Genomic DNA, 26,417 nt, shown 5'->3' on the forward strand with positions numbered 1-26,417 from the left:
ATGGATAAGGGAATCAGAGATGGATTTCACAATTTATAAGGGCTCCTTCCTAGAATGGAGGGGAGGCAGAGATAAAAATGACAAGAGAGATACAGAATGGAGAACAGAACAAGTAGCCAGTAATATGTGAATAAAGCTGTTCTTGAAGGAGATATAACAGATGAAGCAAGGGTAACAATGAGCTGGAAAGCAGAAGAAAATGTTCCTGAACTTATTTATTAATCTAGTATATAAAGATGAATTTTCATAGATTAGAAGGTTTCTAGGTTACAACATAGTTTTCTATTTTTGAAGAGAACAGAAAACATTTGATATGCAAAGACTGAAATATATGCCACCCGTAAAGCTCTGTTGAGAAATGTAAATACTGGTTCAAGTGACTGAGTTGCATACCAAGTGCATCTTAAGAACATTTCAAACTTACCATTAAAAGGAAAGATTAATATAAATTAATTCAGCATTCAGTACCAGAAACTAGAGTGAATTATGAAATAAACCCAAGTCAGTAGGAAGAATTTGACTATGAACAAAACAACTGATGAGATATACAGCAGAAAATGAATAGCATTGATAAATATATCTTAGATCTGGTTTTTCTATAAACAGTAAAAAAAGACCTTAAAACAAAGCAAATCATTAAAAAATAACATATCAATCTATAGTACCAGGATAAACAAAGGGATAAATACCATAATAATTCTAGTTCAAGCACTTTGAAAATCAACAAAATGGCTATTACATGATAATTATTTAAAGATAAATAGATAACTGTCACAGGTTGGGTTCTCTGGGAAGTAAACATAGGCTGAGAGAGGAGTGTGAAGAGTTTATTTTGGAGTAACAGATGTGAAAGGAAAAGGTGGAGAGGCAGGTTAGGGCAAGGGGAGCCATACGCCCATGAAACAGACCTAACAGTTTTTGCTAGCCCAATGTGCATTTTAAGAACAAAAATGGTCCAGTAGAGGAGACCCCATTGGACAGAAATGGCTAGGTGCTTGTATCACCCCCTTGTTCAGCCATTGGCCACGGTCTAGCATGACAAGGGCGTAATCTTGGGTATCACTTTGCTCATTCATCGGCTGACGGGATGCCCTGAATGAACGTGGTCTCACCTCTAAAGCTACAGAGGGCCCTGAAGGTGCCACAAGGCATGGACTAATCACACTCTTTGTAGCTGGGGAGTTTTCTCTTGAAAAAGATCTGAATGGCACTTCTCCATGTCTGCCCTAGTCCACTCTTTGCTCCACATGGATCCACTTCTCCAAACTTGAGGGAGCAGCACCTCCAGGTATCTGGTGAACCTCTCTTTCTGAGGAAAAACTTAGAAGAGGAGATAAGGGGGATTAACTCTAACCCTCATCCCTGTGCTTCATCTCAAGGCCACAGCTGGTACTTACCCCTCACCCCCATACCGTCTAAATTCCCTGCACCCTCAGCTAGCATCTCTGCTAGTCTTGGTGACTTAATCTCATGATGTGACCCAAGTCCTTATTTCTTAGTGGTCTGTGTCCTTTATAACCATATTCTTCTTCCATTGCTATATTTGTCTGTTCACAGTCACTATTGGTCAAGGGAGCATCAAGAGAAACTCCCTGAGCCACGTGAGTTCCACACATTTTCTCCCTGTCCGTATTTAATAACAGCAGCTCTACCTCCTCATGCCAATTATCAGTGTGAATTATCCCTGAAAGGATGGTGACTCTACTTCTTGTCTACTGGTCTTTAGATACAAGGATTCCAAATTGCCCAAATAGAAATCATTGCTTATAGTTCAATGGGACTTTTACTCTAAAGCTTGTATCAAACCCTGGTACAGAACCTCTACCTTGCAGATCCCAGAGTTGTGTACAGAGAAACACAAGTCCCACAGTGGGTCCTTGACAGTGATGGTAAGTGGGGTCATTTCTGCCTCTACTCTCTAACTTCATGGACCTATATATTTTTCTTTTTGGTGACAAAACACCACACAAAGATCTCTGATCCAATGTAAATACTGCATTCTGAAGATTGTTCCCCATTCTTACAGGGTACTGTTTCCAAGTTGGTGCTTCATATGTGTCTTTAGCAGGACATTCCATTCCTCCACAGGAAGTTTCTGGATGGAGCACTATGTGATAAGACCATATGATTCATTCTTGCAACTTTTTCACTGTAAACTAAATGCCTTGGCTGAATGTTGTATGGGATTCCATGCCTGTGGGTCAGGCATTCCATAAGCTCTGGCTGGTGATGCCGACTGAGGTCCTGAAGGCAGGAAAGGCAATGCCAAATCCAGAATAGGTGTCTATTATTGTGAAAATGCACCAGAGGCCCTTCTAGGATGGAAGAGGCCCAACCTAGTGAACTTGCCAACAAGTTGCCAGTTGGTCTTCTCAAGAAATAGTCCAAACTAGGGGCTTAGAGTTGGTCCATGCTTATGTTCATACTTAGGGCTTTGAACTGGTTTCTGCTGCTGGCAGTTGGGACATTCAGAAGAAGCCTTAGAGGGATCAGCTTCGGTTAAGTGGGCGTCTATACTGTTGGGCCCATATATAACCTATTCTCGTTCATGGTGGCCACTTCATTCACCTGTGGTTGTGGTGCCAACAAAGGCTGGCTCAGCATTCCTGCTGTGAAGATGAGCACGTATACGATCTATTCCCTGTCCTTTACCAGGTGGAAGAATTATGGAAGGGGAATGACCATGTTTCTTAGTAGATTATGATACTCAGTATAATTTACACTTGCCAAAACCCATCCCAGATGGGTCAGATCCATGCTCTCTATAAGTCTCAATTTCTACAAGTCAGTGCAGATTTCTGTCTGGGAAGAAGCCCAGTTACTGTTATTGCTAATCTTTCAGAAACTTACTCCTAGAAACAAGTTTTAAAGATACATTTTCACAGATATTTTTCTAGATATTTTCTTGGAAATTAGAGATAAGGTAACCTCATCAGCAAATTCTATCAAAGTTCAGTTGCAATCACTTCCTTCCTTCTGGTCATTCTGCATTTTCCCAAGGGTTTTCAAGTGTCTTGTATCACTGCTTCACCCTTCTTGCAGTCCATCTTTACTCTGCAAATTAGCAGTGACTTCTGCAAGGGTGCTTCTTGTCTGCATTGTAACCCTCCCAAGGTGTGGCCATACCTTATGTCAAACTGGTCCTTATTCTAAGGTTTGTTATCTTTCTATGGCTCAGACCTGGGGTGACCAAGGATTCCTAGTCATTGTGAATAAGAACGCCACTTAGTGGGTGTTACAGGCTGAACTGTGTCTCCCCAAAATTTATACATTGAAGTACTAATCCCAAATATCTGGGAGAATGTGACTGTATTTTCAGTTAGGGCCTTTAAAGAGATAATTAAGGTCAAATGAGAGAACACGGCTGGGTCCTAGTGCATGTGTCAAGAGATTAGGGCAAAGACACACGTACACTGAGGGGAGACCAAGGGAAGACTTATGGAGAGAAAACACCACGTGCTAACCCCAAAGAGAGGCCTCAGGAGAAGCAGCCCTGCCGACTGCTTGATCTTGGACTTACAGCCTCCAGGACAGTGGGACAATAAATTCCTGTTTTGTAAGCTACCCAGTCTGTAGTACTTTGTTACAGAAAGCCTAGCAAACGAATACAGTTGTATTGGATCTCAGTCAATGAACTTAGATATTCAACAAATATCTTTCCATGTTTCAAATTAAATTCTTACTCTGGATCTCCCTATTCCTAAGCATTGGTGGGAAAACATGAGCTCAGTTGTTTTGGAGTTTTCCTGCATTCTAGGGAATGAGTTACACATGCCTGTCTAGATAAGTCACTATTCCAGAGTTTTATATAATGTCCATGTGTTGGACAGGTGCATCTAGCATTGATCCTTAGAGGTTGCCTATAAGACTTGCTTTGTTTAAGTCTGCTGCTGTTTTGACATCCATGAGACATGAACATCTGCTACTAAGCTATCCTAAGTTCCATCTACTCAAACACACCTTGCAGTCTTTTCTTCCCAAATGTCTTCCTATCTATATCCCCACCAGCATTGAGGGCAGAAGACCTCTCTGTTCTTGGGATACACAAACTTCTGTGTTACTCTCCCTGAAAGCATTGTTTTTCTTTACCACTTGTACTGGTCAGTTCCCTTGTCCTAAGACCTTAGACTTTCTGTCTTAAAAGTTCTCTTCTGTTTTCTGTTTTGCCACATACTTTTCTGAGTGATGAGCACAGAGCATATGACCACTCAACAATGAGACAGAGGAAAGTAGAAATACAGGGAGAAGAAAACCTTGAATAAACATCTCAAAATACAGTCCTGTCATGTAATTATTATATCCCACCAAAGACAGAAGAAATACACTGTCGATCATAGAGATATATTTTATGTGATATAGAATTAGGATGCTAGCTGTGGAAAAGCACACGCTTTTTACACAGAACTAATCTATTGACTTGTTTATTATAAAGTTAATTTTTCTTAGGACATGTCTATACTTTGATTTGGTTTTACATTGTTTTCTGCTCCTTGGTATTATAGTGTTTACAAGTGTTCACTCACAGCAGTAGCTTCCAGAGGATGTGATGGCTGAACATTATTTTATGATAGTTCATTTTAGAAATACTACTGTATGGAGAAAGGCAAGTAATTTCACTTGCACTTAAAAATGTATGATTGAGGTGTAGTTTACAAACAGTAAATTGCACCAGTCTTCAATGTTCAGTTCAATGAGTTTGGACAATTACACACCCATGTTACCACCACACAAAACAAGATCCAGGACGTTTCCCTCAGGAAGTTCCCCTGTGTGCCTTTTCAGTCAGTCCCCGCTCCCTAGGCAGCCATTGTTCTAACATGATACATCAGTTTTGCCTGTTCTTGAACTTCATAGGAATGGAATCATATACTATGCGCTGTGCGGGCCTGTCTTCTTTTGTTTAGTGTGTTTTGAGATTCATCCATATTGTTGTGTATATCAGGAGTTTGTTTTAATAGTGCCAGCTAGTCTTCCATTCATGTCCCTTTTTTTTTAAACTCTTGAAATTTACTCTGCCTCCGCTTCTGGCAGATATGCACTGGCAGAGAAATGAGGGGGCTTGGCAGAGCCATGCAATTAAATGTAATCAGAGCTTAATCAGGCAGAGTTTGTGCAAAGGTGTAACATCTCTAACTTGCCTACTTTTGTTGAGTGCCCCCCAAGAGGGGAGTACATCCGAATCTCTTTTCTTAGATCAATCTACAATCTAGGTAACAGGGTATCATTGAACCCCTGAGATTACAGTAAAAATGTGTGTGAATACATATATTACTTAAGCCAAGGTAACTGATAGAGCTCAGAATTTAGTGACTCAAAGGACCAGAAATTTCTTTTTCACATAAAACTCCAGAGAGGGTATTCTCATCAGTAGAGAGCCTCTCCTTCACATAGACACTTAAGAGTCAGGACTTGTTGGATGCCTGTCATCTTCAACCCATAGCTCCATCCCAGTCAATCAGAAGGGACAAAAAGCACGTGGAAGCTCATGTGAGAGGATTTTATGGGCAGTACTAGAATGGCAGAAGTCACTTATGTTCACATTCTACTGGAGAAAGAACTCAGTTACATGGCCTCAACTAACTGCAGAGAAGCTGGGAAATCCAGTCTAGCTGGTACCCAAGAAGGCAATTACAGATATTGTAGTTAGAGGCCTCTGCTACAACATGTATACTCTACATTTATTTGTAGGCCAGTTTCATAGCTTTGATCAAGTTCTGAAAGGGGTCTACACTCAACAGCACCTCAGAGCCTCCTGTTGAGGAACCACTAGTACTGTAGCTACCACCTTTCTCTGGCAATTATAATATACTATCAAGTCAAAACAATAGAAATGACCTAAAATACAAATGACTTAGGAAAACCCTACGCTCCACTTTTGTCCAGGGTGGCACAGCACTGTTCATATTCCTTGGAATACTCATTGCAAGACATGAATCAGACATCATGTCAACTACTAGAACTCACAAGAATCTAGCAAATTAGAATCAGCCATATTTTTCTTGAGAGAAGCAGGCTCTTTTATGGTTTGTGCTTTTTGTAGCTTGTATAAGAAATTCTTTTCTACCCTGAAATGATAAAGGTATTCTAAAAATCTGGAAGTTTTACTTTGCAAGTTTAGGTCTTTAGATCATTAAGCACTTATTTTTGTTTATAGTGTGAGGTAGGGATTCCATGTTATTTTGTATATAGATGGAGAGGGAGAGGGAACGAGGGACGAGGGAGAAAGAGGAAGAGTCAGCAAGGGAGCACGTGCATGTGCTGATTATGTTGGCACCATTTAGTTAAGAAAACATCTTTGATACATTAATTTGCATAGACATCTGTCATTTATATGTAGTTGTGTTTCCGAACTTGCTATTCTCTTTCATCAGAATCACTGGTAAATACTGATATTTACCAACACTACATTATTTCAGCTGGTGAAGCTTTAGGAAATTTGTTATCTGGAGGGAAGTTTTATAATATTCTCCATACAGATACTATGCCTTTTTATTAGTTTTTATCTAAATTATAATAAAGAGTTGTTGCTATCATGAGTGACACTTTTAAGGGCTTATTATCACTAATGGGCTGTGGTGTCTTTGTATTTTGATATTCAGCAGTGTTGCTGGACTCCCTTATTTGCTCTAATACTTTATTAGATTTGCTTGGATTTCTTAGTAGACAACTATATGATCTAAAAGTCATATTTTTCTTGCTTTTTAACCCTCAGAGCTTCTAATTTTTTTTTTTGTGTGTGTGTTTTTATCTTGGTAAAGGGCTTCAGTACAATGTTGGGCAGAAATGGAAACACTACCTTTGTTTTGTTCCTAACTTTAAAAGGAAAATGTTTAATGAATTAAAACTAAGAATAATGTTTCCAGAATTAGGTTGTTGGTAGCAACTCTTTATCATGTTCAGGAAATTCTTCCCTTTCCTAGTTTGCTAACATTGAAAAAAAAAGAGAGAGTGTCATATTACTCTATATTTTCTAATATCAAACCTAACTTAAATTATGGGACTCAATCCAATGTGCTCATGATATATTCTTTAAAAACACATTGCTGATCTTGGGTTGACGATAATGCATGTAAGAATAAAATGTTTTGCTCCTTTTGAGATTGCCTATCATTTTCCTTTCTATTTTTTTGTCTGATTTTTGGTATCAAGATTTTATTAGTTCATAAAACAATTGGGATGCTTTCCTTTTTCTCTTTTAAAACCTTTTGAATAGGGATTATTATTCTATGAAGACTTGGTAAATCTTTCCCACCAAACCTTTGACCCTTTCTGCAGATGGATTTAGAAATAGGAATTCAATTTATTTAATGGTTATAAATTTATTCATGTTTTTAATGTTTTGAATCAATGATTTTTATTATTTACTTCTTACTAAAAAGCATTTTTGCTATGTTTTTAAATGTTCACAATATACTCTTAGTATTAAAAAATAGTACTGAAACTATAATTACAATTCCATTCATTACCTTGTTTCTTTTCTTTTTCCACTGTCAGTTTTATTAGAAATTCACCGATTTTATTATTGTTTTATAGAACTAGCTTTTTGTTTTGTGACCCTTTCTATGAAATTCTTGGGTCTAGGTCTATTTTTAGCTCTAAAATTATACTAACAAATAAATATTTTCTTCATTTCTTCTTTCCCCCCCTTGGTTTTAGATCAAAGCCTGTTTATTTGGCTGAAGGAGACTACAGGAAAGGATTTGCTAGTCCTTCATCCACTTCAGACATTGCCCAGGTTATTCATGCAGAAATAAGTGATAAGAAAAGGTGAGCAGAGTCAGCCAAGTTAGGGTTTTCACTTCCTCGCAGTCTAGTTCTCAGAAGGCTGCTGCACACACAGTTCCAGCCTCTGCTCCCATTCCTGGAGTCTCCTAATGCCAGTTCTATTGAAGAGTGTTATTTTTTTACTAAATTGGGCCACCTCACCCACCTCTGCCACTGGCCTTTTAAAATAGAAAGGTTTCCTAAGGAGAATAATTTATTTCTAGCCCAGGGGAAAAACACCAGAGAAGTACAAATACCCCATTTTAAGAAGGAAGAAACCTATGTGTGTGTGTGGTGGTGGTGGGGGGGACCTGGAAAACTTTCCCAAGCAGGCTGAATTCTCTCAGGGTATTGTTTGAATCAGTCTCTACGTTAATAGACCGTAGGGAAAGTTTCCAACAGATCTTTTTGCTGATAGTTTTGATTACTCTCTACTAGAAAATTTCAAAGGCTTTTTGCCAGGCGGAAGGGAACACGGGGAGGGAGAGCGAACTAGCATGACCAGCAAACCCTTCCGAACAAATAATAGAGCCCAAAGCAGTGGCAGCTAATTTTTCAATCCTAAATGCTTTGCAAATTACAGTCCTTGGATCACTAGGTAACAGCAATAATCTGACAAAGTCTATGCTATCCTTTAAGATATTAATGTTAACTCTATTTGAAATATTCCTCATTAAAATACTTTTCATCTTGCTGAAAATACTTTTTTTTCCGTCTCATGTTTGACAGCACCAATTCTCGTTGGGTCTTTGGTTGTGCTGGTCGTTGAAGAAGCAGCTTCGGATAGTAATTGACAATCTAGAGAAACATCGCTTGGCAGAGCTTAAGAGAGAAAGGTTCGGTCAGAAAGCAGTAGGCCGACTGTCCAAGAAAGGGAGTAAGTCTGAGTGGCCTGAGGGCCACAGACAGGTAAGAACATTAAAGAAAGTATATCAAGGTATTCTTCTTCATCTTGGTTGAAACAATATCATCCACTTTAGTGCTTTAAGACGACTATTCAAATGTATTTCTACATTTGACAGTACAGTTTGGGACCCAATAAAATGAACTATACTAGTATTATGATCCTAATTGAATGGAGAAGAAAACCAGCTCATTTGGAACACAGTATTTGTTTTGTTAGATTAACCTCTTTGCTGAACTGAGTTCTGGGTTGGATTTCATTTTCTCTCTCCTTTCATGCTGGGCATACAACCTACATTTATTTTAAAGTTATTGACCTAAAGCTGCCTATAGAGCAGTCTCATTCAAACAGGTCCACACTTGTCAGGAAGACAGGTCTGTCCGGGTTAACATTTTAGGCCATGGTAGGCCAAATAAAAAGGAAGTACTGTTTTATAGCTAATAACTTAGAATTCCTTGTATACATGTTTTGTGGGACAGAACTCCCCACTTAATGTTAAAAAGGATCACAGTGTAGTTAAGGCAGTTGATATATAGTCAAAGCAGAAGGAGCCATATTTCTTAAGATGATGAGAGATAAAAATACACTGGAAAATATTCAAGTTGAGGGGTACGCAGGAAACTCATTTGCACTTTACTTTTGATTTGTGAGGAAGGGCTAAACATTGAAATAATTTTTAAAGAATCACTTAATATTTATTGATATAATTAATATAATTTATTTAAAATAAAAATTTTAAATATTCTTTTCCTTGATATAAAAGTTCTGTTATTGAAAAACCTAACAGTGAATAAAAAGTGTGTAGTAAGAAGGAGAGAGGAAAATTAGCTAAGGATAGAGCTATGGTTGAAAATGAAAGCCCCTTTCAGGGTATTTTTCCTTTTTTTTTTTTTTTTTTTTTACCAATATATATATATATATATAGTGAACATTTTCCTATTCATCCCAATATAACATTTTTTAGCATTTAAGATCAACTCCTGTCACTATTGGTGAGAATAAAAGTATATGCGTTTGTGCATGTTGTGCTTGAGCATAATTTTAATATATACTATTCATGTATTAACATTTCTAATGTCTTTCATATTTTAAGTGTATTATTATAAAATCAATCATACATCGGTAGGAAAGGACAGAAAACAGAGTCGTTTAAAGTTGATTTAAAGAAAAAAGAGAATTTGATAGATTGTTTTAAAAGTTAAAACAGCTTCTGATAGTAACTGACCAGGGCTTAGCCTTGAGCATCCTGTGAAAACCACAGGGCGAATATTTTTTAGCATTTAAGATCAACTCCTGTCACTATTTGTGAGAATATAAGTATTTATATGCATTTGTGCATGCTGTACATGAGCATAATTTTAATATACTGTTCATGTATTAACATTTATAATGTTTTCACATTTTAAGTATATTATTGTAAAATAAATCGTACATCGGTAGGAAAGGAGAGAAAGCAGAGTCATTTAAAGTTGTTTTTTTTAAAAAAGAGAATTTGATAGATTGTTTTAAAAGGGAAACAGCTTCGTATAGTAAGTGACCAGGGCTTAGCCTTGAGCATCCTGTGAAAACCACAGGGCGAACTCGGTTCTAAGCAGTCATTGGCGGGACACGGTCATGCTCCCTTCCAACCATACTTCACTGGTAGCTTGAAAAGTTTCCATCCCTTCCAAGAAGTCTTCTCCGCACCCACTGCGGTCTACAGTGACCTCTCCTTTCTGCGAAGCCCAAGATTGCTGTGTGACCGCCGCCAGTGCAGCCCTCCCTGGCTGTTCCGCGTTTCTTTCTGTATGTAACCAATCCTGCAGATTCCCTGGCCATGCTGCGGTCGTGGCCTCCTACGTGACGTTTCAGGCGAGCGTTCACCAAACTTTTACTTCTAAGCGGCTACTTTTAACGTGTGGCGGCCTTTGCAAGTGGAGCAAGAGGCAGAGAATTGCCAACACTCCGGAAATCCTAGGAAGCCAGGGGTGGAAGTGGGCGGGGGTGGCGCGATTGGAGGGCCCTCGATGGACTAGGTGTAGTTGTAGGAGCAGGCGAATGCCTGCGGCCGCTGCTCTCCTGGCTAAGTCCCCAGACCTTAGACCCGCAGCGCTCCTGCCCACACCTCCAGGTGTGCATTCCCCGCCCGGAACTACTCGTCCCAAACCGGTAGTTTGCCCTTGCTAAGTTACACTGGGAAAGTGGAAGATAAATTTATAACCGTGGGTATGGAGATGTAGGCGAGCACAGTCACACTTGCCTCGGTCTGCAGACCCAGTCAGAAGAAGACTCAGAAATAGAAACGTGTGCACCTTCCTAGCAGAGAAGTCGACTCCTGCTTCTTGCATTCTCCCGTTTAAGTCTGAGCTGGGAGAAACTTTGTGCCTTCTGGAAAGTCAGAAACTGAACTACGGGAGAGGCCATGCTAAAGGGGTTTGCGGGCCCCGCGATGTTTTCCAGACCTTTTCAAGTGGGACGAGTAGAGCGACAGAATGAAAATGCAACATGTGGGAGAGCCCACCCGAGCCCCGCAACCCGAGGGGCCCGGAGGTGAGCGCCAGTGGGGTTGGGAATAGGGATCCCAAGCTGGCTGCTGCGGGTGTGTTTGGGGGGGTGGGGGTTGATAAGATAATGAATGAGAGACTTAGGCTACCCCTCCGCCCCTGCCCTGCAGCTGGGGCGGGAAGTCCGGCAAATGAATGGGGGAGGGGAAGCGCAGAAGGTAGAGACCCTGGGGGCGTCACACCAGGTAAGGGAATGCGCCAAGGGGAGGGAGTCTCGGGGTGCAAGAGCTACTGACTTGTGCTACGTGGAGCCAGCAGAAAAGAAAGAAGGCGGAGGAAGAAAGGAAGCTGGCGTCGGAGCTCCTGCTCCGGCGCCCCCTCCCCCGCCGCGCCTGCCAGCGCGCCAAAGCCGGAGCAGTGGGGGCAGAGCTGAGGCTGACGCTCGCGGAGTTACGACCCCTCCGGTCTGCCTGCCCAGATCCTGGGCGGTCTGGGCCCCTGCGCTGCGGCGCCCTCCCCTGCTTCTCGGCAGGGCGCGGGACTCCTGCCGGGTGGGCGCAGGGGGCCGCCCGGCTCCGACTGCCGAGGGGCGGGCGGAGGGCCGGTCTCTGTTGGCCGCCGGGCGGGAGCCGGAGAGGGGGGCGGTAACCGCGCAGCCGGAGGCCAGCCCGAGGAGGGCGGGAGCCGGACTCTCGGCTGCGGGCGCAGGTAAAGGGGCGGGCGGGGCATGGGGACAGCGCCCTTGGGCGCAGAGCCTGTGGCTGCCGCGTCCTCTCCGCGGCCAAACGGCGCGCTGGGATCGTACTGACCCGCGGCAGACTGGCTTTGTGGCCGTGCGAGTGAGTGTGTGTGTGTGCGCGCGCGCGCCCGCTCGCTGTGTCGGGTGTGGGTGGGTGTGCGTGCACGCTAGCCGGCCTGCAGGAGGCGAGGCTCTCCTGGCCTCTCTAACCAGCCAGTTGACCGAGCCCCAGGAGGGAAGTTGTCGCAGCCGCCCGGGCCACCGGCCCTCCAGTCCCCTGACCAGGTCAGTGTGCCCGGGACGCTAGCTGTGCGCTGCGTCTGCGGCCCGGACCCGCCCAAGTGACACGTAGGTGGCCTCCGGTTACCTGGGTCTGGGTGGGAGCACAGGAAGGCTTGCGCAGGGTGGGGCGCTCGAAATTCCCCCAAACCGGCGTCGGGGTGGACGTGGACCGCCGGGGGTCCCGCGCCCTGCAGCGCGGAGCTCCCGCACCTCTTGCTTTTCATCGACAGCTCAGTAATCTTTCCCGGGATGAGGACTTTAAACCTAAGTTTCTGTCCAGCTAGCTGCCTAACAAACACGTTTAGCAAGTAACTTGGAAATTAAAGCAAGGGAGGGACCTGGTTTTGAAATCGACGAGCCAATTTAGAGTAGGGCTGTTTGTTGTGAGTGGATTTAAAGTTTATTCTTGTTTTTCTTTGCTGCCATTTGGCCTTTGATGTGTAAGAATGACGGCATCCAGAACTTGTTGCTGTCTTCAGTCTGGGGCCTGAGATTGTTGCCCTCTGCTGTTACTTCTCTTTTTCTTTTTGTTGAAATTTATGAATTTTTCGTAAATGTGGGTTTCCAGGGAGTACTCGCTTGTTGAAGTTTCACTGTGAATGCGTTGGTTCCCACTGGAATAAATACGTATTAGCAAACATGAATATTGGTGGAAACATGTAACTGCAGTTATGAGAGCAAACTCGTCTGTTACTTCAGGCTCTAATAGTCCGTGTTTCTCACCTATTTGCGTAAGTATCCTTTGCCCAGCGTAAGCATAACGGTGAAGCCATAGGTCTGAATCAGAGCCTGTAATTCTTGTTAAAGGGAGACTCTACACTGGGAAAACTTCTAATTTCTCGTTAGAAACTATTCCCTTGTCAAACAGAAGAGTAAGCACCAAGGAAAAAGGGTTTACACTGGAATTATGGCTCTTTGGACCGAACTAAATTACACACACACGCACACACACACACACACACACACAGCCGTCTACTTGTTCTACTTGTTTCTATCCTTGATTCTCAAGTTCAGAGTAGGAGTGAGTTTATTTGCCACAAATGCCGTATTTTAACGATCAGCCTTGCTAAATATGTTAAGGCTGCGTTTTCTTGATTCCATTTGTGGATGAAGAGTGGCAAGAGAAAGAGGTAGTGTGTGGCGGGAAGGCTTGGGCTGAGGGGCCCCGGCGGGAGGGCTGGGCTGTCATATTCGGCCCTGCGCGCGCGCCGCGTCCCCTAGCGGTGCGACGGACCGTTCCCAGCCAGGTCAGCGCGTCCTCCGCCTCGGTGTACTCATCTGGAAAATGGAGGGGCTTGACGATCTCTGCTCTTCTTTCCAGCTCCCCAGATAACCAGAAATGAGGGGCGATTATGCCATGTTATTCTAGTAGGAAGGGAGTGTGAACGAGTTAGTCCGGGAGGGAAGCGAGAGGGAAAAGAGGGTCAAGAAGGTGGAAGAAAAGCAGCGGTAGGACCTGCTTGGAGAGGGAAGAACCCTGAGCGGGGTTGATTTTCCTCTCTTCCTTCACCAGGGCATCAATAATACTTCCCCACTCCCCCATGGGTCTTCCATTACCTTTATTATTCAAAGTACGTGTGCCTGCTTAGCCTTAAAATTGCCGGGGAGTGGAGTGAAGGTGATCCCTGTAGTCCGACCTGACCGACTTCGCATCTGTCTCACTGCCTCTCAGGGGATCTGCCTCTGGCCAGTGCTGTGGGCACTGAGCGATCTCAGTACCCTTGCGAATGATGGGGAAAAAATGACATCAGTGGGAATGTAAGTGGCAGCCCTTTCAACGACTTGAATTTCTAAACATATGTTTTCCTTTGAAGCTAATATTTAAAAAAAATAATTTGACTTAAAAACCTGTAGACCTTTCAAGGTTCTACTGAATCTTTCTCACTGTTAGACCTACTGGAAAATTGAAAGAAAATAAAACTCACTTGCTAAGTCTTTTTGATACATGATGACATTCAGTCTGAAGTTAGTGATGTTTAGAGCCAAGTATCCTATTTCAAATGCTTAGTAAGGAAAGTTGCAATCTGGGCGGGATACACTATCATTTTCACTGGGAAGCTCCAAGTGTTCAGCAAATAACAAAGACTGAAATTTAATTTGAGATCAGGATTTTAATGTCTGTGCTTGATGTGTGTGGCCTGTCTCTAGTTTTTTTGGGTACCTATATGCATACACACTTGAGGAATGTGATTTATTTTAAAGGTGCAGGGTAATTTAATAATACCTGAACATAAGCACTTGGTTTAAAGTCTGAAAGTTTGCTCTGGCCCTTGTTAAGTCAGCATCACACTATGTTTTACATATCATGTTATTCCCCCCAAATCTCTATTGTGTTATTATTTAACTGTCTCATAGAGAACTATTATGGATGTCTTAAAAGGTTGGAAGAAAAGGAGGAACATTAAATTGAATAAGCAATTAGTGAATTCCTTCTATAGTGGCAGATAAAGATGAGGCTCTAGAAAGCTACTGCACGGAGGGAAAAGATGCAGCTCGCTTGAACATATAGCAGCTGCACTGTATAACTAGGTGGCAGCTGTAGACTCCAGGAAACTTGTCCTGCCAGAGAATGGAAAATTAAATTCTGACTCTGGAGAAGACTTCACACAAGGGACTTGAAAGATGAAAGTGATGCATCTCTTAAAAGATGAATGGTGGGAAGGGAAGATGTAGTTGGAATGTGGGTAAGAAAGGCTGGAAGGGTACAAGGCAGTAAATTATGGGGACCTGGGATGTTATTTTAGGGAATTGTGCTACATGGGGATGGAGGTGGGAAATATTATTTAACCCCAAGATGCAGGAGGACACTGAGTGACACAGATTGGGGCTTCGTGAGGGGTGAAGTGATGGAGAGGATGGGGCTTTCATAAATCTGTTACCTTCTGTTATAACTCATGGCTGCTAGGTTAGTGCACTGCTGCCAGCTTAACCAGGTTATATAAAGGTTTAGAAAAAACAAAAATGCTGTTTCTTCCCTCATATTCCCCCCAAATTGATAGTGGTCTCCTGAGAAATCTAGTAGAAATTTAATGATATTATTGTGTTACCTCTCGACCTTGTGAGGCCTTTTGAACATGTGAGTTAGACTCACTCCAGGCACAGAGCTGACCAAGAAAGCATTTTGTTTTGCTTTGTTTAGGGAAGGGCCTGCTAGTTAATGCTAATTTAAACATGACTCTAAGGGCAACTAGCATTCTTAACCCTGTTTATGTTATACATAGTATTTAACCACAGTGGTTGAATTTTTGTAATACAGAAAAGGAAGAATTTTTAGTTTAGGAATGGAGTTAAAGTTCCTAGAAAGGGTCGGGGATGATAGAAGGGAGGAGGTGGCAGGAAAGTTGCACCTTGGGGATGGCAGTGAGGCTGACACAAACCTGAAAGCCCTTTAAGTGCGTAGCTTGCTTACTAGTGTAGACTGATACTCTAAGAACCTTTTTTTCTGATCATCTGCTTTCCTTTCCCCTTAATCTCTGGAGTGAAGTTGTTTAGTTCATTAGGTCTCAGATGGGAAGGATCCCTGTGGGATCCTTTGGGGAGGCATTCGGCAGCAGCTCTCTGCTCTGTAGGTTCCCTCTCACACCCAGTACTTTGGTGTCACTGGAGGGAATGGATGGCTTTTCAGCTGCATGTCAAAGGTGGAGCTGATGTGGGGGAGTCCTCTAATTACGCTTGAATCTGGAGATGCTGGACTGCCAAGGAGACAGGCCTTTAAAGGAGATGCGGTCAGCTATTTCTTACTGTCTTCTGAACACAATTTGAATGAATGATCCTCCCAGCCGTTTGTTTTATGTTCTGCACGGGAATTAGGGTTTGACATGTTTAAGCAATTAGTTACCTTAGTCAAGGGGAAGGAGCCCAAGGCCTGTATACTTTATTTCTTAGAAGGATACATTTTTGTTGTTGCTGTTTGTTTGTTTGTTTGTTTTGAGGGGAAGGGAGGAGTGGTATTGATTTCACTTAAATTCCCTCGCATTTTTTTTTTCAGCAGGTTAGTATGATTTCAGAGTAGCACTGTTGTTATTTTTGAAACATGGGATGGGGCAGCGAAAATTGTTTTAATAATTTGTTGTTAGCTCCTGTCATCTGATCAGTGCTATGGAAATTTTGATCTTGAATTTCATGGAAAATCCAAATTTCTTTCAGGAATGAAAGATGACTTTATTTTCGCTACATGCCTGGGTTTAGGTTATATTTTGTTATTTTTTTCACATTGTTTTTAAAAAGTAGTATAATGACAGGCCTGACCTTAGTCCAGTGCTGATACAAATGGGCAGAAACCCAAGTGAGGTAGAGCAGGCTGGGTTTGTTGCATGTAATAAGGAGATAAGGGAAAATGATTTCAAAACTAGCCTTTCCTAAAAGAGCAAAAGAAAGTTTGACTAATACCACGTCACGGATCTCTGGGGAGTTTCCAAGATTGAAGCTGTTAAGGGAAATGATGTTCATTACGGCCATCATGTGCGCCTGTGCTTCTTGCGGTTTAGGATTCACTATGCAGACAGTGCTCCTGCGGGCCATTCCTTTTCTTTCTTTTCAGCAAGTTTTCCTTTGCCCATTTCTTAACTGTCAATGGACTGGATTTGATTTCACATAAATCTGCTATACTCAGTTTCCTTTATGTTTAAGTGGTTCTTCTTGGCCAATCCCTGAACTGCCTTCATCCTGAAATTCTGTCCTGAAAGAAGAATCCTGGCTCTTTGGGAGGAGGAACGATGCAGGGACAGAAGAAACTAGGTCCGTTCAAGCCAAGGAGCACTTCATTGACTGTGTGCTATATACCAAGTATTGTGCTGGGTGCTAGGGGTAGGGAGCGGGGGTGAACAAGGCGGGACGCCAGGACAAATCCACAGACATATTAACAGATGGTTGCTCTTCAGTGTAATCAGTGTGATGGTCGGGATAAGCATGCAGCATGATGGGACAAGCACGGGCACCTGACCCTCGGGCGTGGTGGTGGGGAGGGTCAGGAAGGCTCCTGAAGGTTAGGATTTGGAAGAACCCTAGTTGATAAACCAAGGAACCTACAAGATAAAAAAAGGGATTGAGATAGAGGGCATTAAGAGGCTTTTTCTTTCCAGGTTTCCTGTTGCTGGGTAAGTCAAAGTTCCTTTCCTGTTAATATCTGTAAAATAGGATTAGGAAATGATATTATCTGGTTGCTAATTCTAGTTTTCATTGGCTTGTTCCTTAATTTAATCTATTCATTTATTCTTTCCATATTCAGTAGATATTTGTCACACACCTTCCATCCTAGGGACCAGTGAAGATCCACGTGTAAGGGCCTTTCAGAGAGCTTGCATTCTATCTTATGTTCACACCAGGAGTCCTTTTGAAATGCCTTCAAATACAGAGCACGTTGAGTTTTTCTTCAACCTTAACTAGTCCCTTTTTTCAGGTCAGCTTCTGTCTTAAGAGACAGAGCCTGATAGTCTCATCTTCATTTTATAAACTTGAAATGTCTTGCCAAGATTAACCTGCTAGTTGTCAGCTACAGACACAGATGTAGCTGTGTCTTTTCTGCGATCCTGGCTTGCTTCCATCTCATTTGGGATATTCTTAATTTTGACCCAACTTGTGTTTGAGTTTCTATATTCAGGTTATGACTTCTTAGAATAATCCAAACCTAGTGTTTGTGGGAAGTTGGACCTATTTTGAGGTCATGCTGTCACAGCACTTTGTTAATGCATTTTCCTTATCTTATTTAAGTAACTAAAGAGCTGAACACAACAAAGTATTCCAACCAGCAGAAGGTAGCTGCATTCATTTATAAAAATACGACTTCTATAATGATTTGAACACTGTAGACGTGTCTAAAGTAAATGTAATAATCTCACTCTGCCCTTTCAACCTTCCCAAATCTTTGTGTGTATATGTATTTATGTGTGTGTCTGTGTGCATGTGCATGTACACATTCACTCCTGCCTCTGTTCAATTTAGAGAGGCTGTTTTGAGGCTGCCATTATGGGTCAGAAGTTTGAAGTCTGAAGAGCCTGCGTGGCTCCTCTTGCATTGGTGCAGCACGATGTTACTCAATTAAGAATTCTTTTTGGAGAGATATGAGTATCTGGCTGTTAAGAACAGGGAACAAGAAAACTATTTACAGCTGCATGACAACTGAGAACAAATATTGCAGAGAATGTTATTTCCACAAGAATTCAGCTTCATCTGGGTCTCGGGCAAGGGAGGAGGGGTGTTTCAGAGCATGTGTTTGGCATTTGTGAACTGTTTGTTAGGTGGAAGACAAGGCATCTGTGGAAGGCCCGTCAGCCACTTCTGGAGCAGAGAAGATTGGTGGAGTTACTCATTACATGCAGATTTCATTGGGGGAGTATTAAAAGAGGACTCACTCCAACGTTGGTAATCAGCAGATGATAAGGATGGAGTGTGCTTAGGGTGGGAGAAACACAGCCGAAACAGAGTTGCCTTTTGTTAAGGGACTGCTTTGCCATCTTGGACTATGATTTGTTGGGAGAAGGATCATTGTCCTGTCAAGAAAACGAGGCATTCATTCTGTACTCAGTATTAAATGTAGTTTCATGGGAACTGCTTGCATTACTTTCTGAGAAGACACAGACTTAAAGGTTCAAAGGCCAGGGCAGGATGACTGTATTTTCCAACTTAGCAGTTTATCTGTTGTCTATCAATTTATCCGAGACCCTGCACTTTTATGAAGCTGAAGTCTTTGAGCCATTATGTGGGTAAATCCTTATGCTTGGCTGAGGACACTAAAAGAAAAAAACAGCCACTGAGAAAGTGTGGTCCCTGCTCTCAAGCAGCTCCTAGACAGGGAGAGCCATGGATATAAATGCCTAGGATCAGGCAGACAGTGATAAATACAATAATGAAGGTTTAAACAAAGTGCCACCTGCATATCTGAGGATGGAGAGGGTAACTCTGCCTCAGAACAGAGGGGATATTTGCAGCAGGATTCTGGCCACAGTGGACAAGTTGTCTAAGAATCCCACGGTGCAGGAGCAATAAGGAGGGCTCAAGCGCTGCGTGCGAGTGAAAAGCTCTGGTTTGTGGCTTGGTGGTGGCATGCTTTGGGTCAGTTTTGAAGGGCCAGCAGAATGGTGTTGGGGACAAAAAAAAAGTGCACATTGATGCTATTAACAAAAGAGACGTGAGAGTATGAGGATTGTCCCAGAGTGGTATGTTGGTTTTAGACATGAATAAAATCAAGAGATGTTCAGCTGACAGCTAGAAACTAGAGTTTAAAGCTTAGCTGAGAAGTCAGAGCTTGGCAGGATTTAGGACTAATTGTGTTATGTCAAAGTAAATACGAAGTGAAACTTATGTGATAAGTTGGAGAGAACTTTTAGAGTGAGAAGAGTGATGTATACTGTATTTTTTAAAATATCTTTATTTTTTCCCCCAGCTTTATTGAGATACAACTGACAAATAAAATTGTTAAGGTATTTAAAGTGTACGACGTGATGGTTTGCTACATATACACATTATGAAAGGATGTACTTGTTTTAACAAGGACTACAAGATGTATTTTGATTCTTTAGGTTATTGTTATTATTAGCAGGTGATTAAAATAGTTTTACAGGTTATCAAACATCCAGTGAGCATCCACTATTGGCTTCTTTGCATGAGGTGGTTCTGGGGCGCTTCAAAGAAGGTGGAGTTGCAGCTTGATGTTCCTTTGGGGCGAATGAAATCCCCCAAAATAATCCATCCCAGCAAAGAAAAACAAATCCTGCAAATATTGAAAGACTGATGGTGATTTGGGGGCTGAGAAGAATTGCAAATGTAGTTTTAATGTACTGCAGGAGACAAGCTGAAAAACTTCATGGAAGAGCTTTGGAACCCCCAGAAATCTGAAGACCAGGCTTTGAGAAACTCCAACAAGTTTGTCATTGGGGTTTATGAGACCTGGTCAAGTAAATTTAAGCTTTTATTGCCTGATGAAAGTAAAAGTAGAATACAGTATAACTTTGTACTTTACTTGGTTAAAAACACCTTTTCCAATTAAAAATGTATCTCCATTTCAGATAATTGATATGTCTTCTTGCGTGTGAAAGAACAAAGATAAATCTGTTCTTTGTCTTTTTCTTTCTATGTTATTATGACTCTTTAACATTGCGCTCATTTCTGTTTGGTAGTAAAAACAGTACATGCTCATTTTAGAGTTTGGAAAGTACAGGAGACTCATCCTTAGTTCCGCCACTTAAGAATAACATCCTTATTCCATTTTGAGATAATTTCTTGCAGTTTTAAAAATATTTGATCCTCCTGAATATTCAATGCCATTCTGCTTTGTATCCTAAGTACACATGCCATTAAAACCTTTTGTTTTCAATTTCCATTGAACATATTAAAGTCACAATATTTACTATGTATCATATTTAAGCAATCGTTCCCTATCTCCGCATGCAGCTTCTCTGTCTCTTTTAAGGGTTCGTGCTCTTCTGCCTGTTTTTAGGTGCTGATGTTCCCGGAGTTCTAGCCTTACTCTAAGTGGTCTCGGTGTCTGAGCTTCCCTCCACAGAGGGCTGTGGTTTCCAGGCCATTGCCACCGACTGTCTCCTCTGCCTGAAATGGTCTGTTTCCATGGACCTCTCCCCGTTTTCAGGTCTTCACTCAGATGTCACCTTCTTCGCGAGGCCTTCTCTAATTACTACATCTAAAACTGTATGACCCCATCTACATTTTCTTCTCTATTGTATTTATCTTCTGACTTAGATGAGGGGAAGTATTAACTTCTCAAAAGCCCTGTTTTATTTACTACTGTTTTCCAAATGCTGAGGACAATACCTTGTACATAGTAAAACTCAAATTTTTTGAAGGAAAAGTTTGGGTGAACTGAAGCTGTTTGAAAAAAAAAATTGCCGTCTACTGAATGTATTATCATAAAGATATGGTTTTGACTGCATGTGATTTACTATCTAGTAAAGGAGACAGCCTCTGAACAAGTAACTCAAGTGTGATGGGAATTAGGGAGAAAAGCAGGCCGTCCTGGGAGAGTGTAACAGGGAGACTGTCTCTGGGAGGGTGAGGAAAGTTTCTCTGAGAAAGTGGCATTTATCCTGAGGCTTGAAAGATGAGTTGAATAGTTGGGTGAAACTGGGTGTGGAGGATGGAAGAGGGAGGAGATATCGATAAAGAAAGAGAAGGGTTGATTTAATTGAAAACAAGAAAATTAAAGTCTGATTCTCAGCGAGTTGAAATTAGGTCCTTGTTTTAAATGATGAAAATTATATAAGGATAGAAATTGATCAACTGGCATTTTTGCTGTTTAGCATTTCATTTTTGCTAATTTTGAATTAGCCAACAGTATTTTTATTTTTAATTTTGTTAGCCATTATTGAGGGAGGAAGAATTTGCACTCTGAAAGTTAGCAATTTTTAAAAAATGGGAATAGTTTAAATTCTATTTTTTGCTAATACAAATCACTGTAGAACTTTATGATGGTACAGGGAAAGTAAACATTCTTGTCAGTACTTCATTGGGAATGGTTCAGTAACTAATGGTTCAGTAAGACTTGAGTATTTTATGTACATAAATATAGAAATTACTGGTTTTATATATCATAGTAACTTAGGTTTGTACAAGTTCTATTTTTTAGTTGATTAAGATTTCTGTGTCCTGATGCTTGAAAAGAGCATGATTTTCTCTAGGTGATAATACTAAAATGTTTATTAATTCAGCCATTATAATAGTATGATTCACATCTTCTGTGCCCTGATTCTCTACTTGAGCTGTCATAGACTGATAGTGGTCCTTTAGTCTCTCTGTACAAATGAGCTTTGTTAGCTTATTTGTAACAATTTCTGAGTGTTAGCATAATATTAAATACATAAAGTCTCTTTTAAGGCCTTTATTATGTGTTTATTAATATAAAATAATCCTCTGTACATTTAGAACTACAGTCTACATTTTTCCTGATCATAATGCTGTCAATTCCTCTTTTTTTGTCTTTTTCTGAAATGGCTTCACTCATCCTCATGATTTAAAAATTTTGGTGTCATTTTATTTAATATATTTTTGCCTGTAAGTAAAAACGAATTAGATTTTGTTTGAACATTTCTTAAAGGGAAACTTATTTACTTTTATATTCATTGTTGTAACCAGTACATTTGATCTTAGTGCTTATACTTAAGTTGTCTCTTTGCTGTGTAAGGTACTACAGCTTTGAGTTAAAAGCACTGGCTTACCTTTTCCCCCCAGTATTTAATCACATGGCCTTAGATCAATTACATAATATCTCTAAGCCTGCAGTTCTCTATTTGTAAAATAAAAAACAAACACATACACAGATTCTCAATTCTTTAAAAATGCATGACACACTGAATGTATTAGCTGTCACTATTATTGTTGATAGGTTGCCTCTCATGAAATTGTTGGTATTTGACTGTTCCTGACCTATAAAAATTGTTTTTTTGAATATAATATGGTTCAATCTGATATGTTTCCTGGCCTTTATTTTCTGTCTTTTTTCTGTGTGTTGTTTGTTTCAGTATATCTGTACTATTTTGAAATGGCCAAGTCTAGTTTTCAGTTTTACTAGCAATCGCCTCTATGTTTTCCAAATAGATTTATAAACCTATGTTTCTTTGGTTCCCAAAGAATTAAACTTTTGATCCCACTCCTCTGTATAACAAATAATTTAGTATACCTTTATTTTTCTTGTCTTCTCTCCCTTTCCCAATTTCCACTATATATAATGTATAAATTTATGTATACTTTAAGTGACTTAAATTTTAAGTATGCACCTTTGATTTTTTTGTATCCTATTTTGTAATCTGCAGCAATAGTTCGTATGTTCCTGCAATTAGTTCTGACCCTCATTAGCCCTTGGGGCCACTGAGGCCCCTTGCTTTAGAAAGGCTTGAAAGGTGTCTCCCATGGAGCTGGGAGGTGTCCTCATATTTATCTGGCTAGTTGCATCTTCTGCATTCCAGAGTTAGATTCAGGATTTTTTTCTACATTCATCAGAGCATCTGTTGTTGAAGTTCAAAAGGTGAAGTCTGCATCTTTCAGATTCATGTGGTCCAAGAATATGCTTCTTACCCATCCTTCAAAGAGTAATTTAGAAATAATGGCTGATTTTGTTCCCTAACCTTTTCTGGTACTGTTGCCAATTTTTGCCATTTTGTACAGCTTCTTGAGGATTTCAACAGGAAATTGGGAGGTAATGTACTGGACATCTAGATGAGTGGCTTCAAACTTTTTTTGACCATGACCCAGTTAGAAATGGTCATATATATGAATAAAATGACAGTTTCCTGTAGTTTTACTACATACAGAAAATTATGATGTTGTTTCTGTATTTCCTACTATAATTTGTTAATTTTCATTAAAAACTATTGGTCATAATGCAAGCTTTGAAAACACTGATCTGGTCACGAACTACAGTTTGAAAAACACTTACCTAGTCTGTTGCTATTTATGTGGAGTTAGGGTCATTCATTCAATGTGTCTTTACTGGTATAGTACCAGTTCCTGTGCCCTTGCCTGGGAATAGAGTGGTGAATAAAGCTATCATTCTCACCGGAGGCATGGAGCATGGAATCCAGTGGGAAGGAGAATTCTGACCAAATGGGCACCCAAATATATACATACAAAATGTCATGAATGCTAGGAAGGAAATGTTTCGTGCTGGAAAGGAGTTTCAAGAGAGATTAAATGGGGAACCTCATCTGACTTTGGGGTGATTCAGGATTTCCCTGGGGAAGTGACATTTGATTAAATCTGCAGAATAAGAAGGGGTTAACGCTGAAGACTGAGGTTGGGAGTGTGTGTGTGTGTGTGTGTGTGTGGGTGTGTGTGTGTATGAGAATGAGAGAGAGAACTTGGAGGGTCTTCCTGTTCGTGCCATTTTTCTTTCTACTTGGCAAAGGTAAAATAGGAATAGAAAGAGTATTTTTGAGGGAATGGGTGTAGGTATTTGTTGAAGCAGTTTTGTATTATAGCAATTTTGTGTATTGACAAACAGTAATAGCTTGTATCTATTGAAGGCTTGTTCTGCCTTAGGAACTGTACAAAGCTCTGCATGGATATATAGAAGTGGTTTTGATTGGAATAAAAAAAATACTCTTCTATACTACAGTTGCCAATTTGGTAACTGTGTAATTGTAAAAAGTAGAACACTGAAGGTATGTTTTGGAACATGAAGATCAGATGATTGGTCTCCAGGACTTAGTACATATTCATAGCCTCTTGGTGATGTTTTAAAAATAATGACTTGGAATTACTGCTGTTAGATTTTAATTTTTTTATTTACTTTTCCACAGTAGGATTTTAGGCTTCATTCCCCACCACCCCTCCATCACACCTTTTTTTTTTAAAGCTGTGTGGAGAGTTTTTAAACAACATTTTTAAATTGGAAATCCATGAAGTAGGTTTGAGATTAAATGAGACAGAAGACCATAATTCAAATGCCAGATTTCCCACTGCTGTGCAGAGGATATTTGGCATTACCCACACTTTCCAGGCCCTTGGGTCCTTGTCTTAAAATAGAGGACTTGATCAACTTGCTCCAGTCATTCTCCCTGTCGTATTATTTGGTATGTCTTTTATTTTCAACTCCACTCTGGCTGTTTTGTTTTATCTTGAAGGAGTCTGTCCCATGCCTTAGAGCTACTTTGGTCTGACAAGCACAAGGTAAACGTGGAGAATGGCGGGTGTTTGCATCCTTCTGTGTGTTAATGATGTAAGGCTCAGGTAGCCCCCAACACCTTTAGAGTGGACAGTACCGCTGATGTTTCTCTGGGAAGCATGGCAGAGTGATAAAGATTGGGACTTCCTTGAGCAAACCCTTAAGACTTTAACATCATAGCTTATCCACACTTGAAATTAAATACTTTAGCCTTTCAGATTCAGTGAGGGTGACAAAATCACTATCTTAGGCTTTGATACCCAATACATACTTTGGCAGTAATGTGCCATAGCTAAATTGTTAAATATAATCCATATTATATAAAAACCCATTGAACAGTGAGTGGTATTATTTCAAGGAGACTTAAAGGACTAAAGAATGTTATGGAGGACTAATTCAGTTTTAGTGACTATTCCGAATTTAAGGAATACTTGATAAGTAATGGGCTTGATGTGCAAGGGAATGAAAAGTACTTAGCAACTCAGCTTTTATTCCCAGTGTATTAAATCAGTTGATCGAAATACACTTTTCTTTTAGTAATTTCAAAATTTGCAGTCTTTGAGTTTCACTTATGAATACTTTATTTCTCTTCTTATTTTTGAGGAAAAAAAGATACATTCTTTTTTCTGTTTGAGTTCTGCCTAATTCCTCATATGTAACAACTACCCACAACTGGGATACACAGTGTGTTTTGGGGCTGGTTCGTCAGCTTATATTCCTTGATTTGCTGTTGAATATCTTCTCCTTAAGCTGATATTGTGTAGAAACCTGGCCAGGACCTCGGGCTCCTGAACTGGGACAAGACAGGGGCAGGTCTCACAGGCAGTGTTTGGAATTAGGTTGGGTATAGGTCCCGGCAGGTAAAAGGCGTAAGTGTTGCTCAAGGCTAGTACTAGACATAGGCTGGATCAGAAGGGAGTGGAGTCATGGGGTTAGGTTGAGTTCAAGGCAGACAAAGCCAGGAAGAGGCACAGCTGTGCTCACGCACTGCCTAGGTTCTTAAGGAAAGGCACTCTGGATAGCCCTAGGGAGAAGCTGTGGAGACAGAAGTCTAAACTTCCTGGGGGAAATTTATTTTCAGAGTTGGGCTCATCAGTTGAACATCTCTGCTTACTTAAGGGAACCTCAGCCCTCAAGCAGGGCTTTGCCACCCTGGCTTTGGGAAACAACTCTTCAAACATCTGGCTACCTCAGACTGAACGGCACGAGTCACGTATTCTTATCCGATTCAGGGATTAGGGACCTTGTTGAATACCATCTCTAGGAGCAGGAATCAGCCCAGGTTTCATATCTTAAGTACATTATTTCTGCAAGGGACTTACTGTAAAACATTTAACATTCCATTCATGCGGGGAAAAAAAGGCTTAACCCTGGTCAGCAGCTCTTCTGACAGAGGTTGTGGACTATCTGGGCTTATTCTAATACAGGGAGAATGTGCAGCACCATTTACCAACCTGTGTCCCTTTCCTTTTTCCTACTTCATCCCATTTTGATGGTGGAATAACTCAGCTGGTAAAATTTTTCTGTAAAACACATCTTGAAGTATTTAAAACTGTTCAACTCATTTAAAAATATTTGTTTTTATGTAAAACACTGCTTACAATATTCTTTAAATGTTTTAAAATTAGTTCTGAA

General features: G+C 40.8%; 1 protein-coding gene across 11 annotated transcripts in view; it reads left to right on the top strand.

Annotated features, from left to right (window-relative positions):
• The first annotated feature begins 10,297 nt into the window (after positions 1–10,297).
• The window catches only part of LPAR1 (lysophosphatidic acid receptor 1), a 127,707-nt gene continuing 111,587 nt past the window's right edge, over positions 10,298–26,417 (top strand). For 4 of the 11 annotated variants that reach the window (XR_005063784.2, XM_037027450.2, XM_017678732.3 and 1 more), the window contains exon 1: positions 11,997–12,175. The gene's annotated coding sequence lies outside the window, so the exon portion shown is untranslated. The other 7 variants (XM_017678733.3, XM_073226342.1, XM_017678736.3 and 4 more) reach the window with 6 other exon arrangements.

This window comes from Manis javanica, chromosome 2 (assembly GCF_040802235.1).
Source record: "Manis javanica isolate MJ-LG chromosome 2, MJ_LKY, whole genome shotgun sequence".
Lineage (NCBI taxonomy): Eukaryota > Metazoa > Chordata > Mammalia > Pholidota > Manidae > Manis > Manis javanica.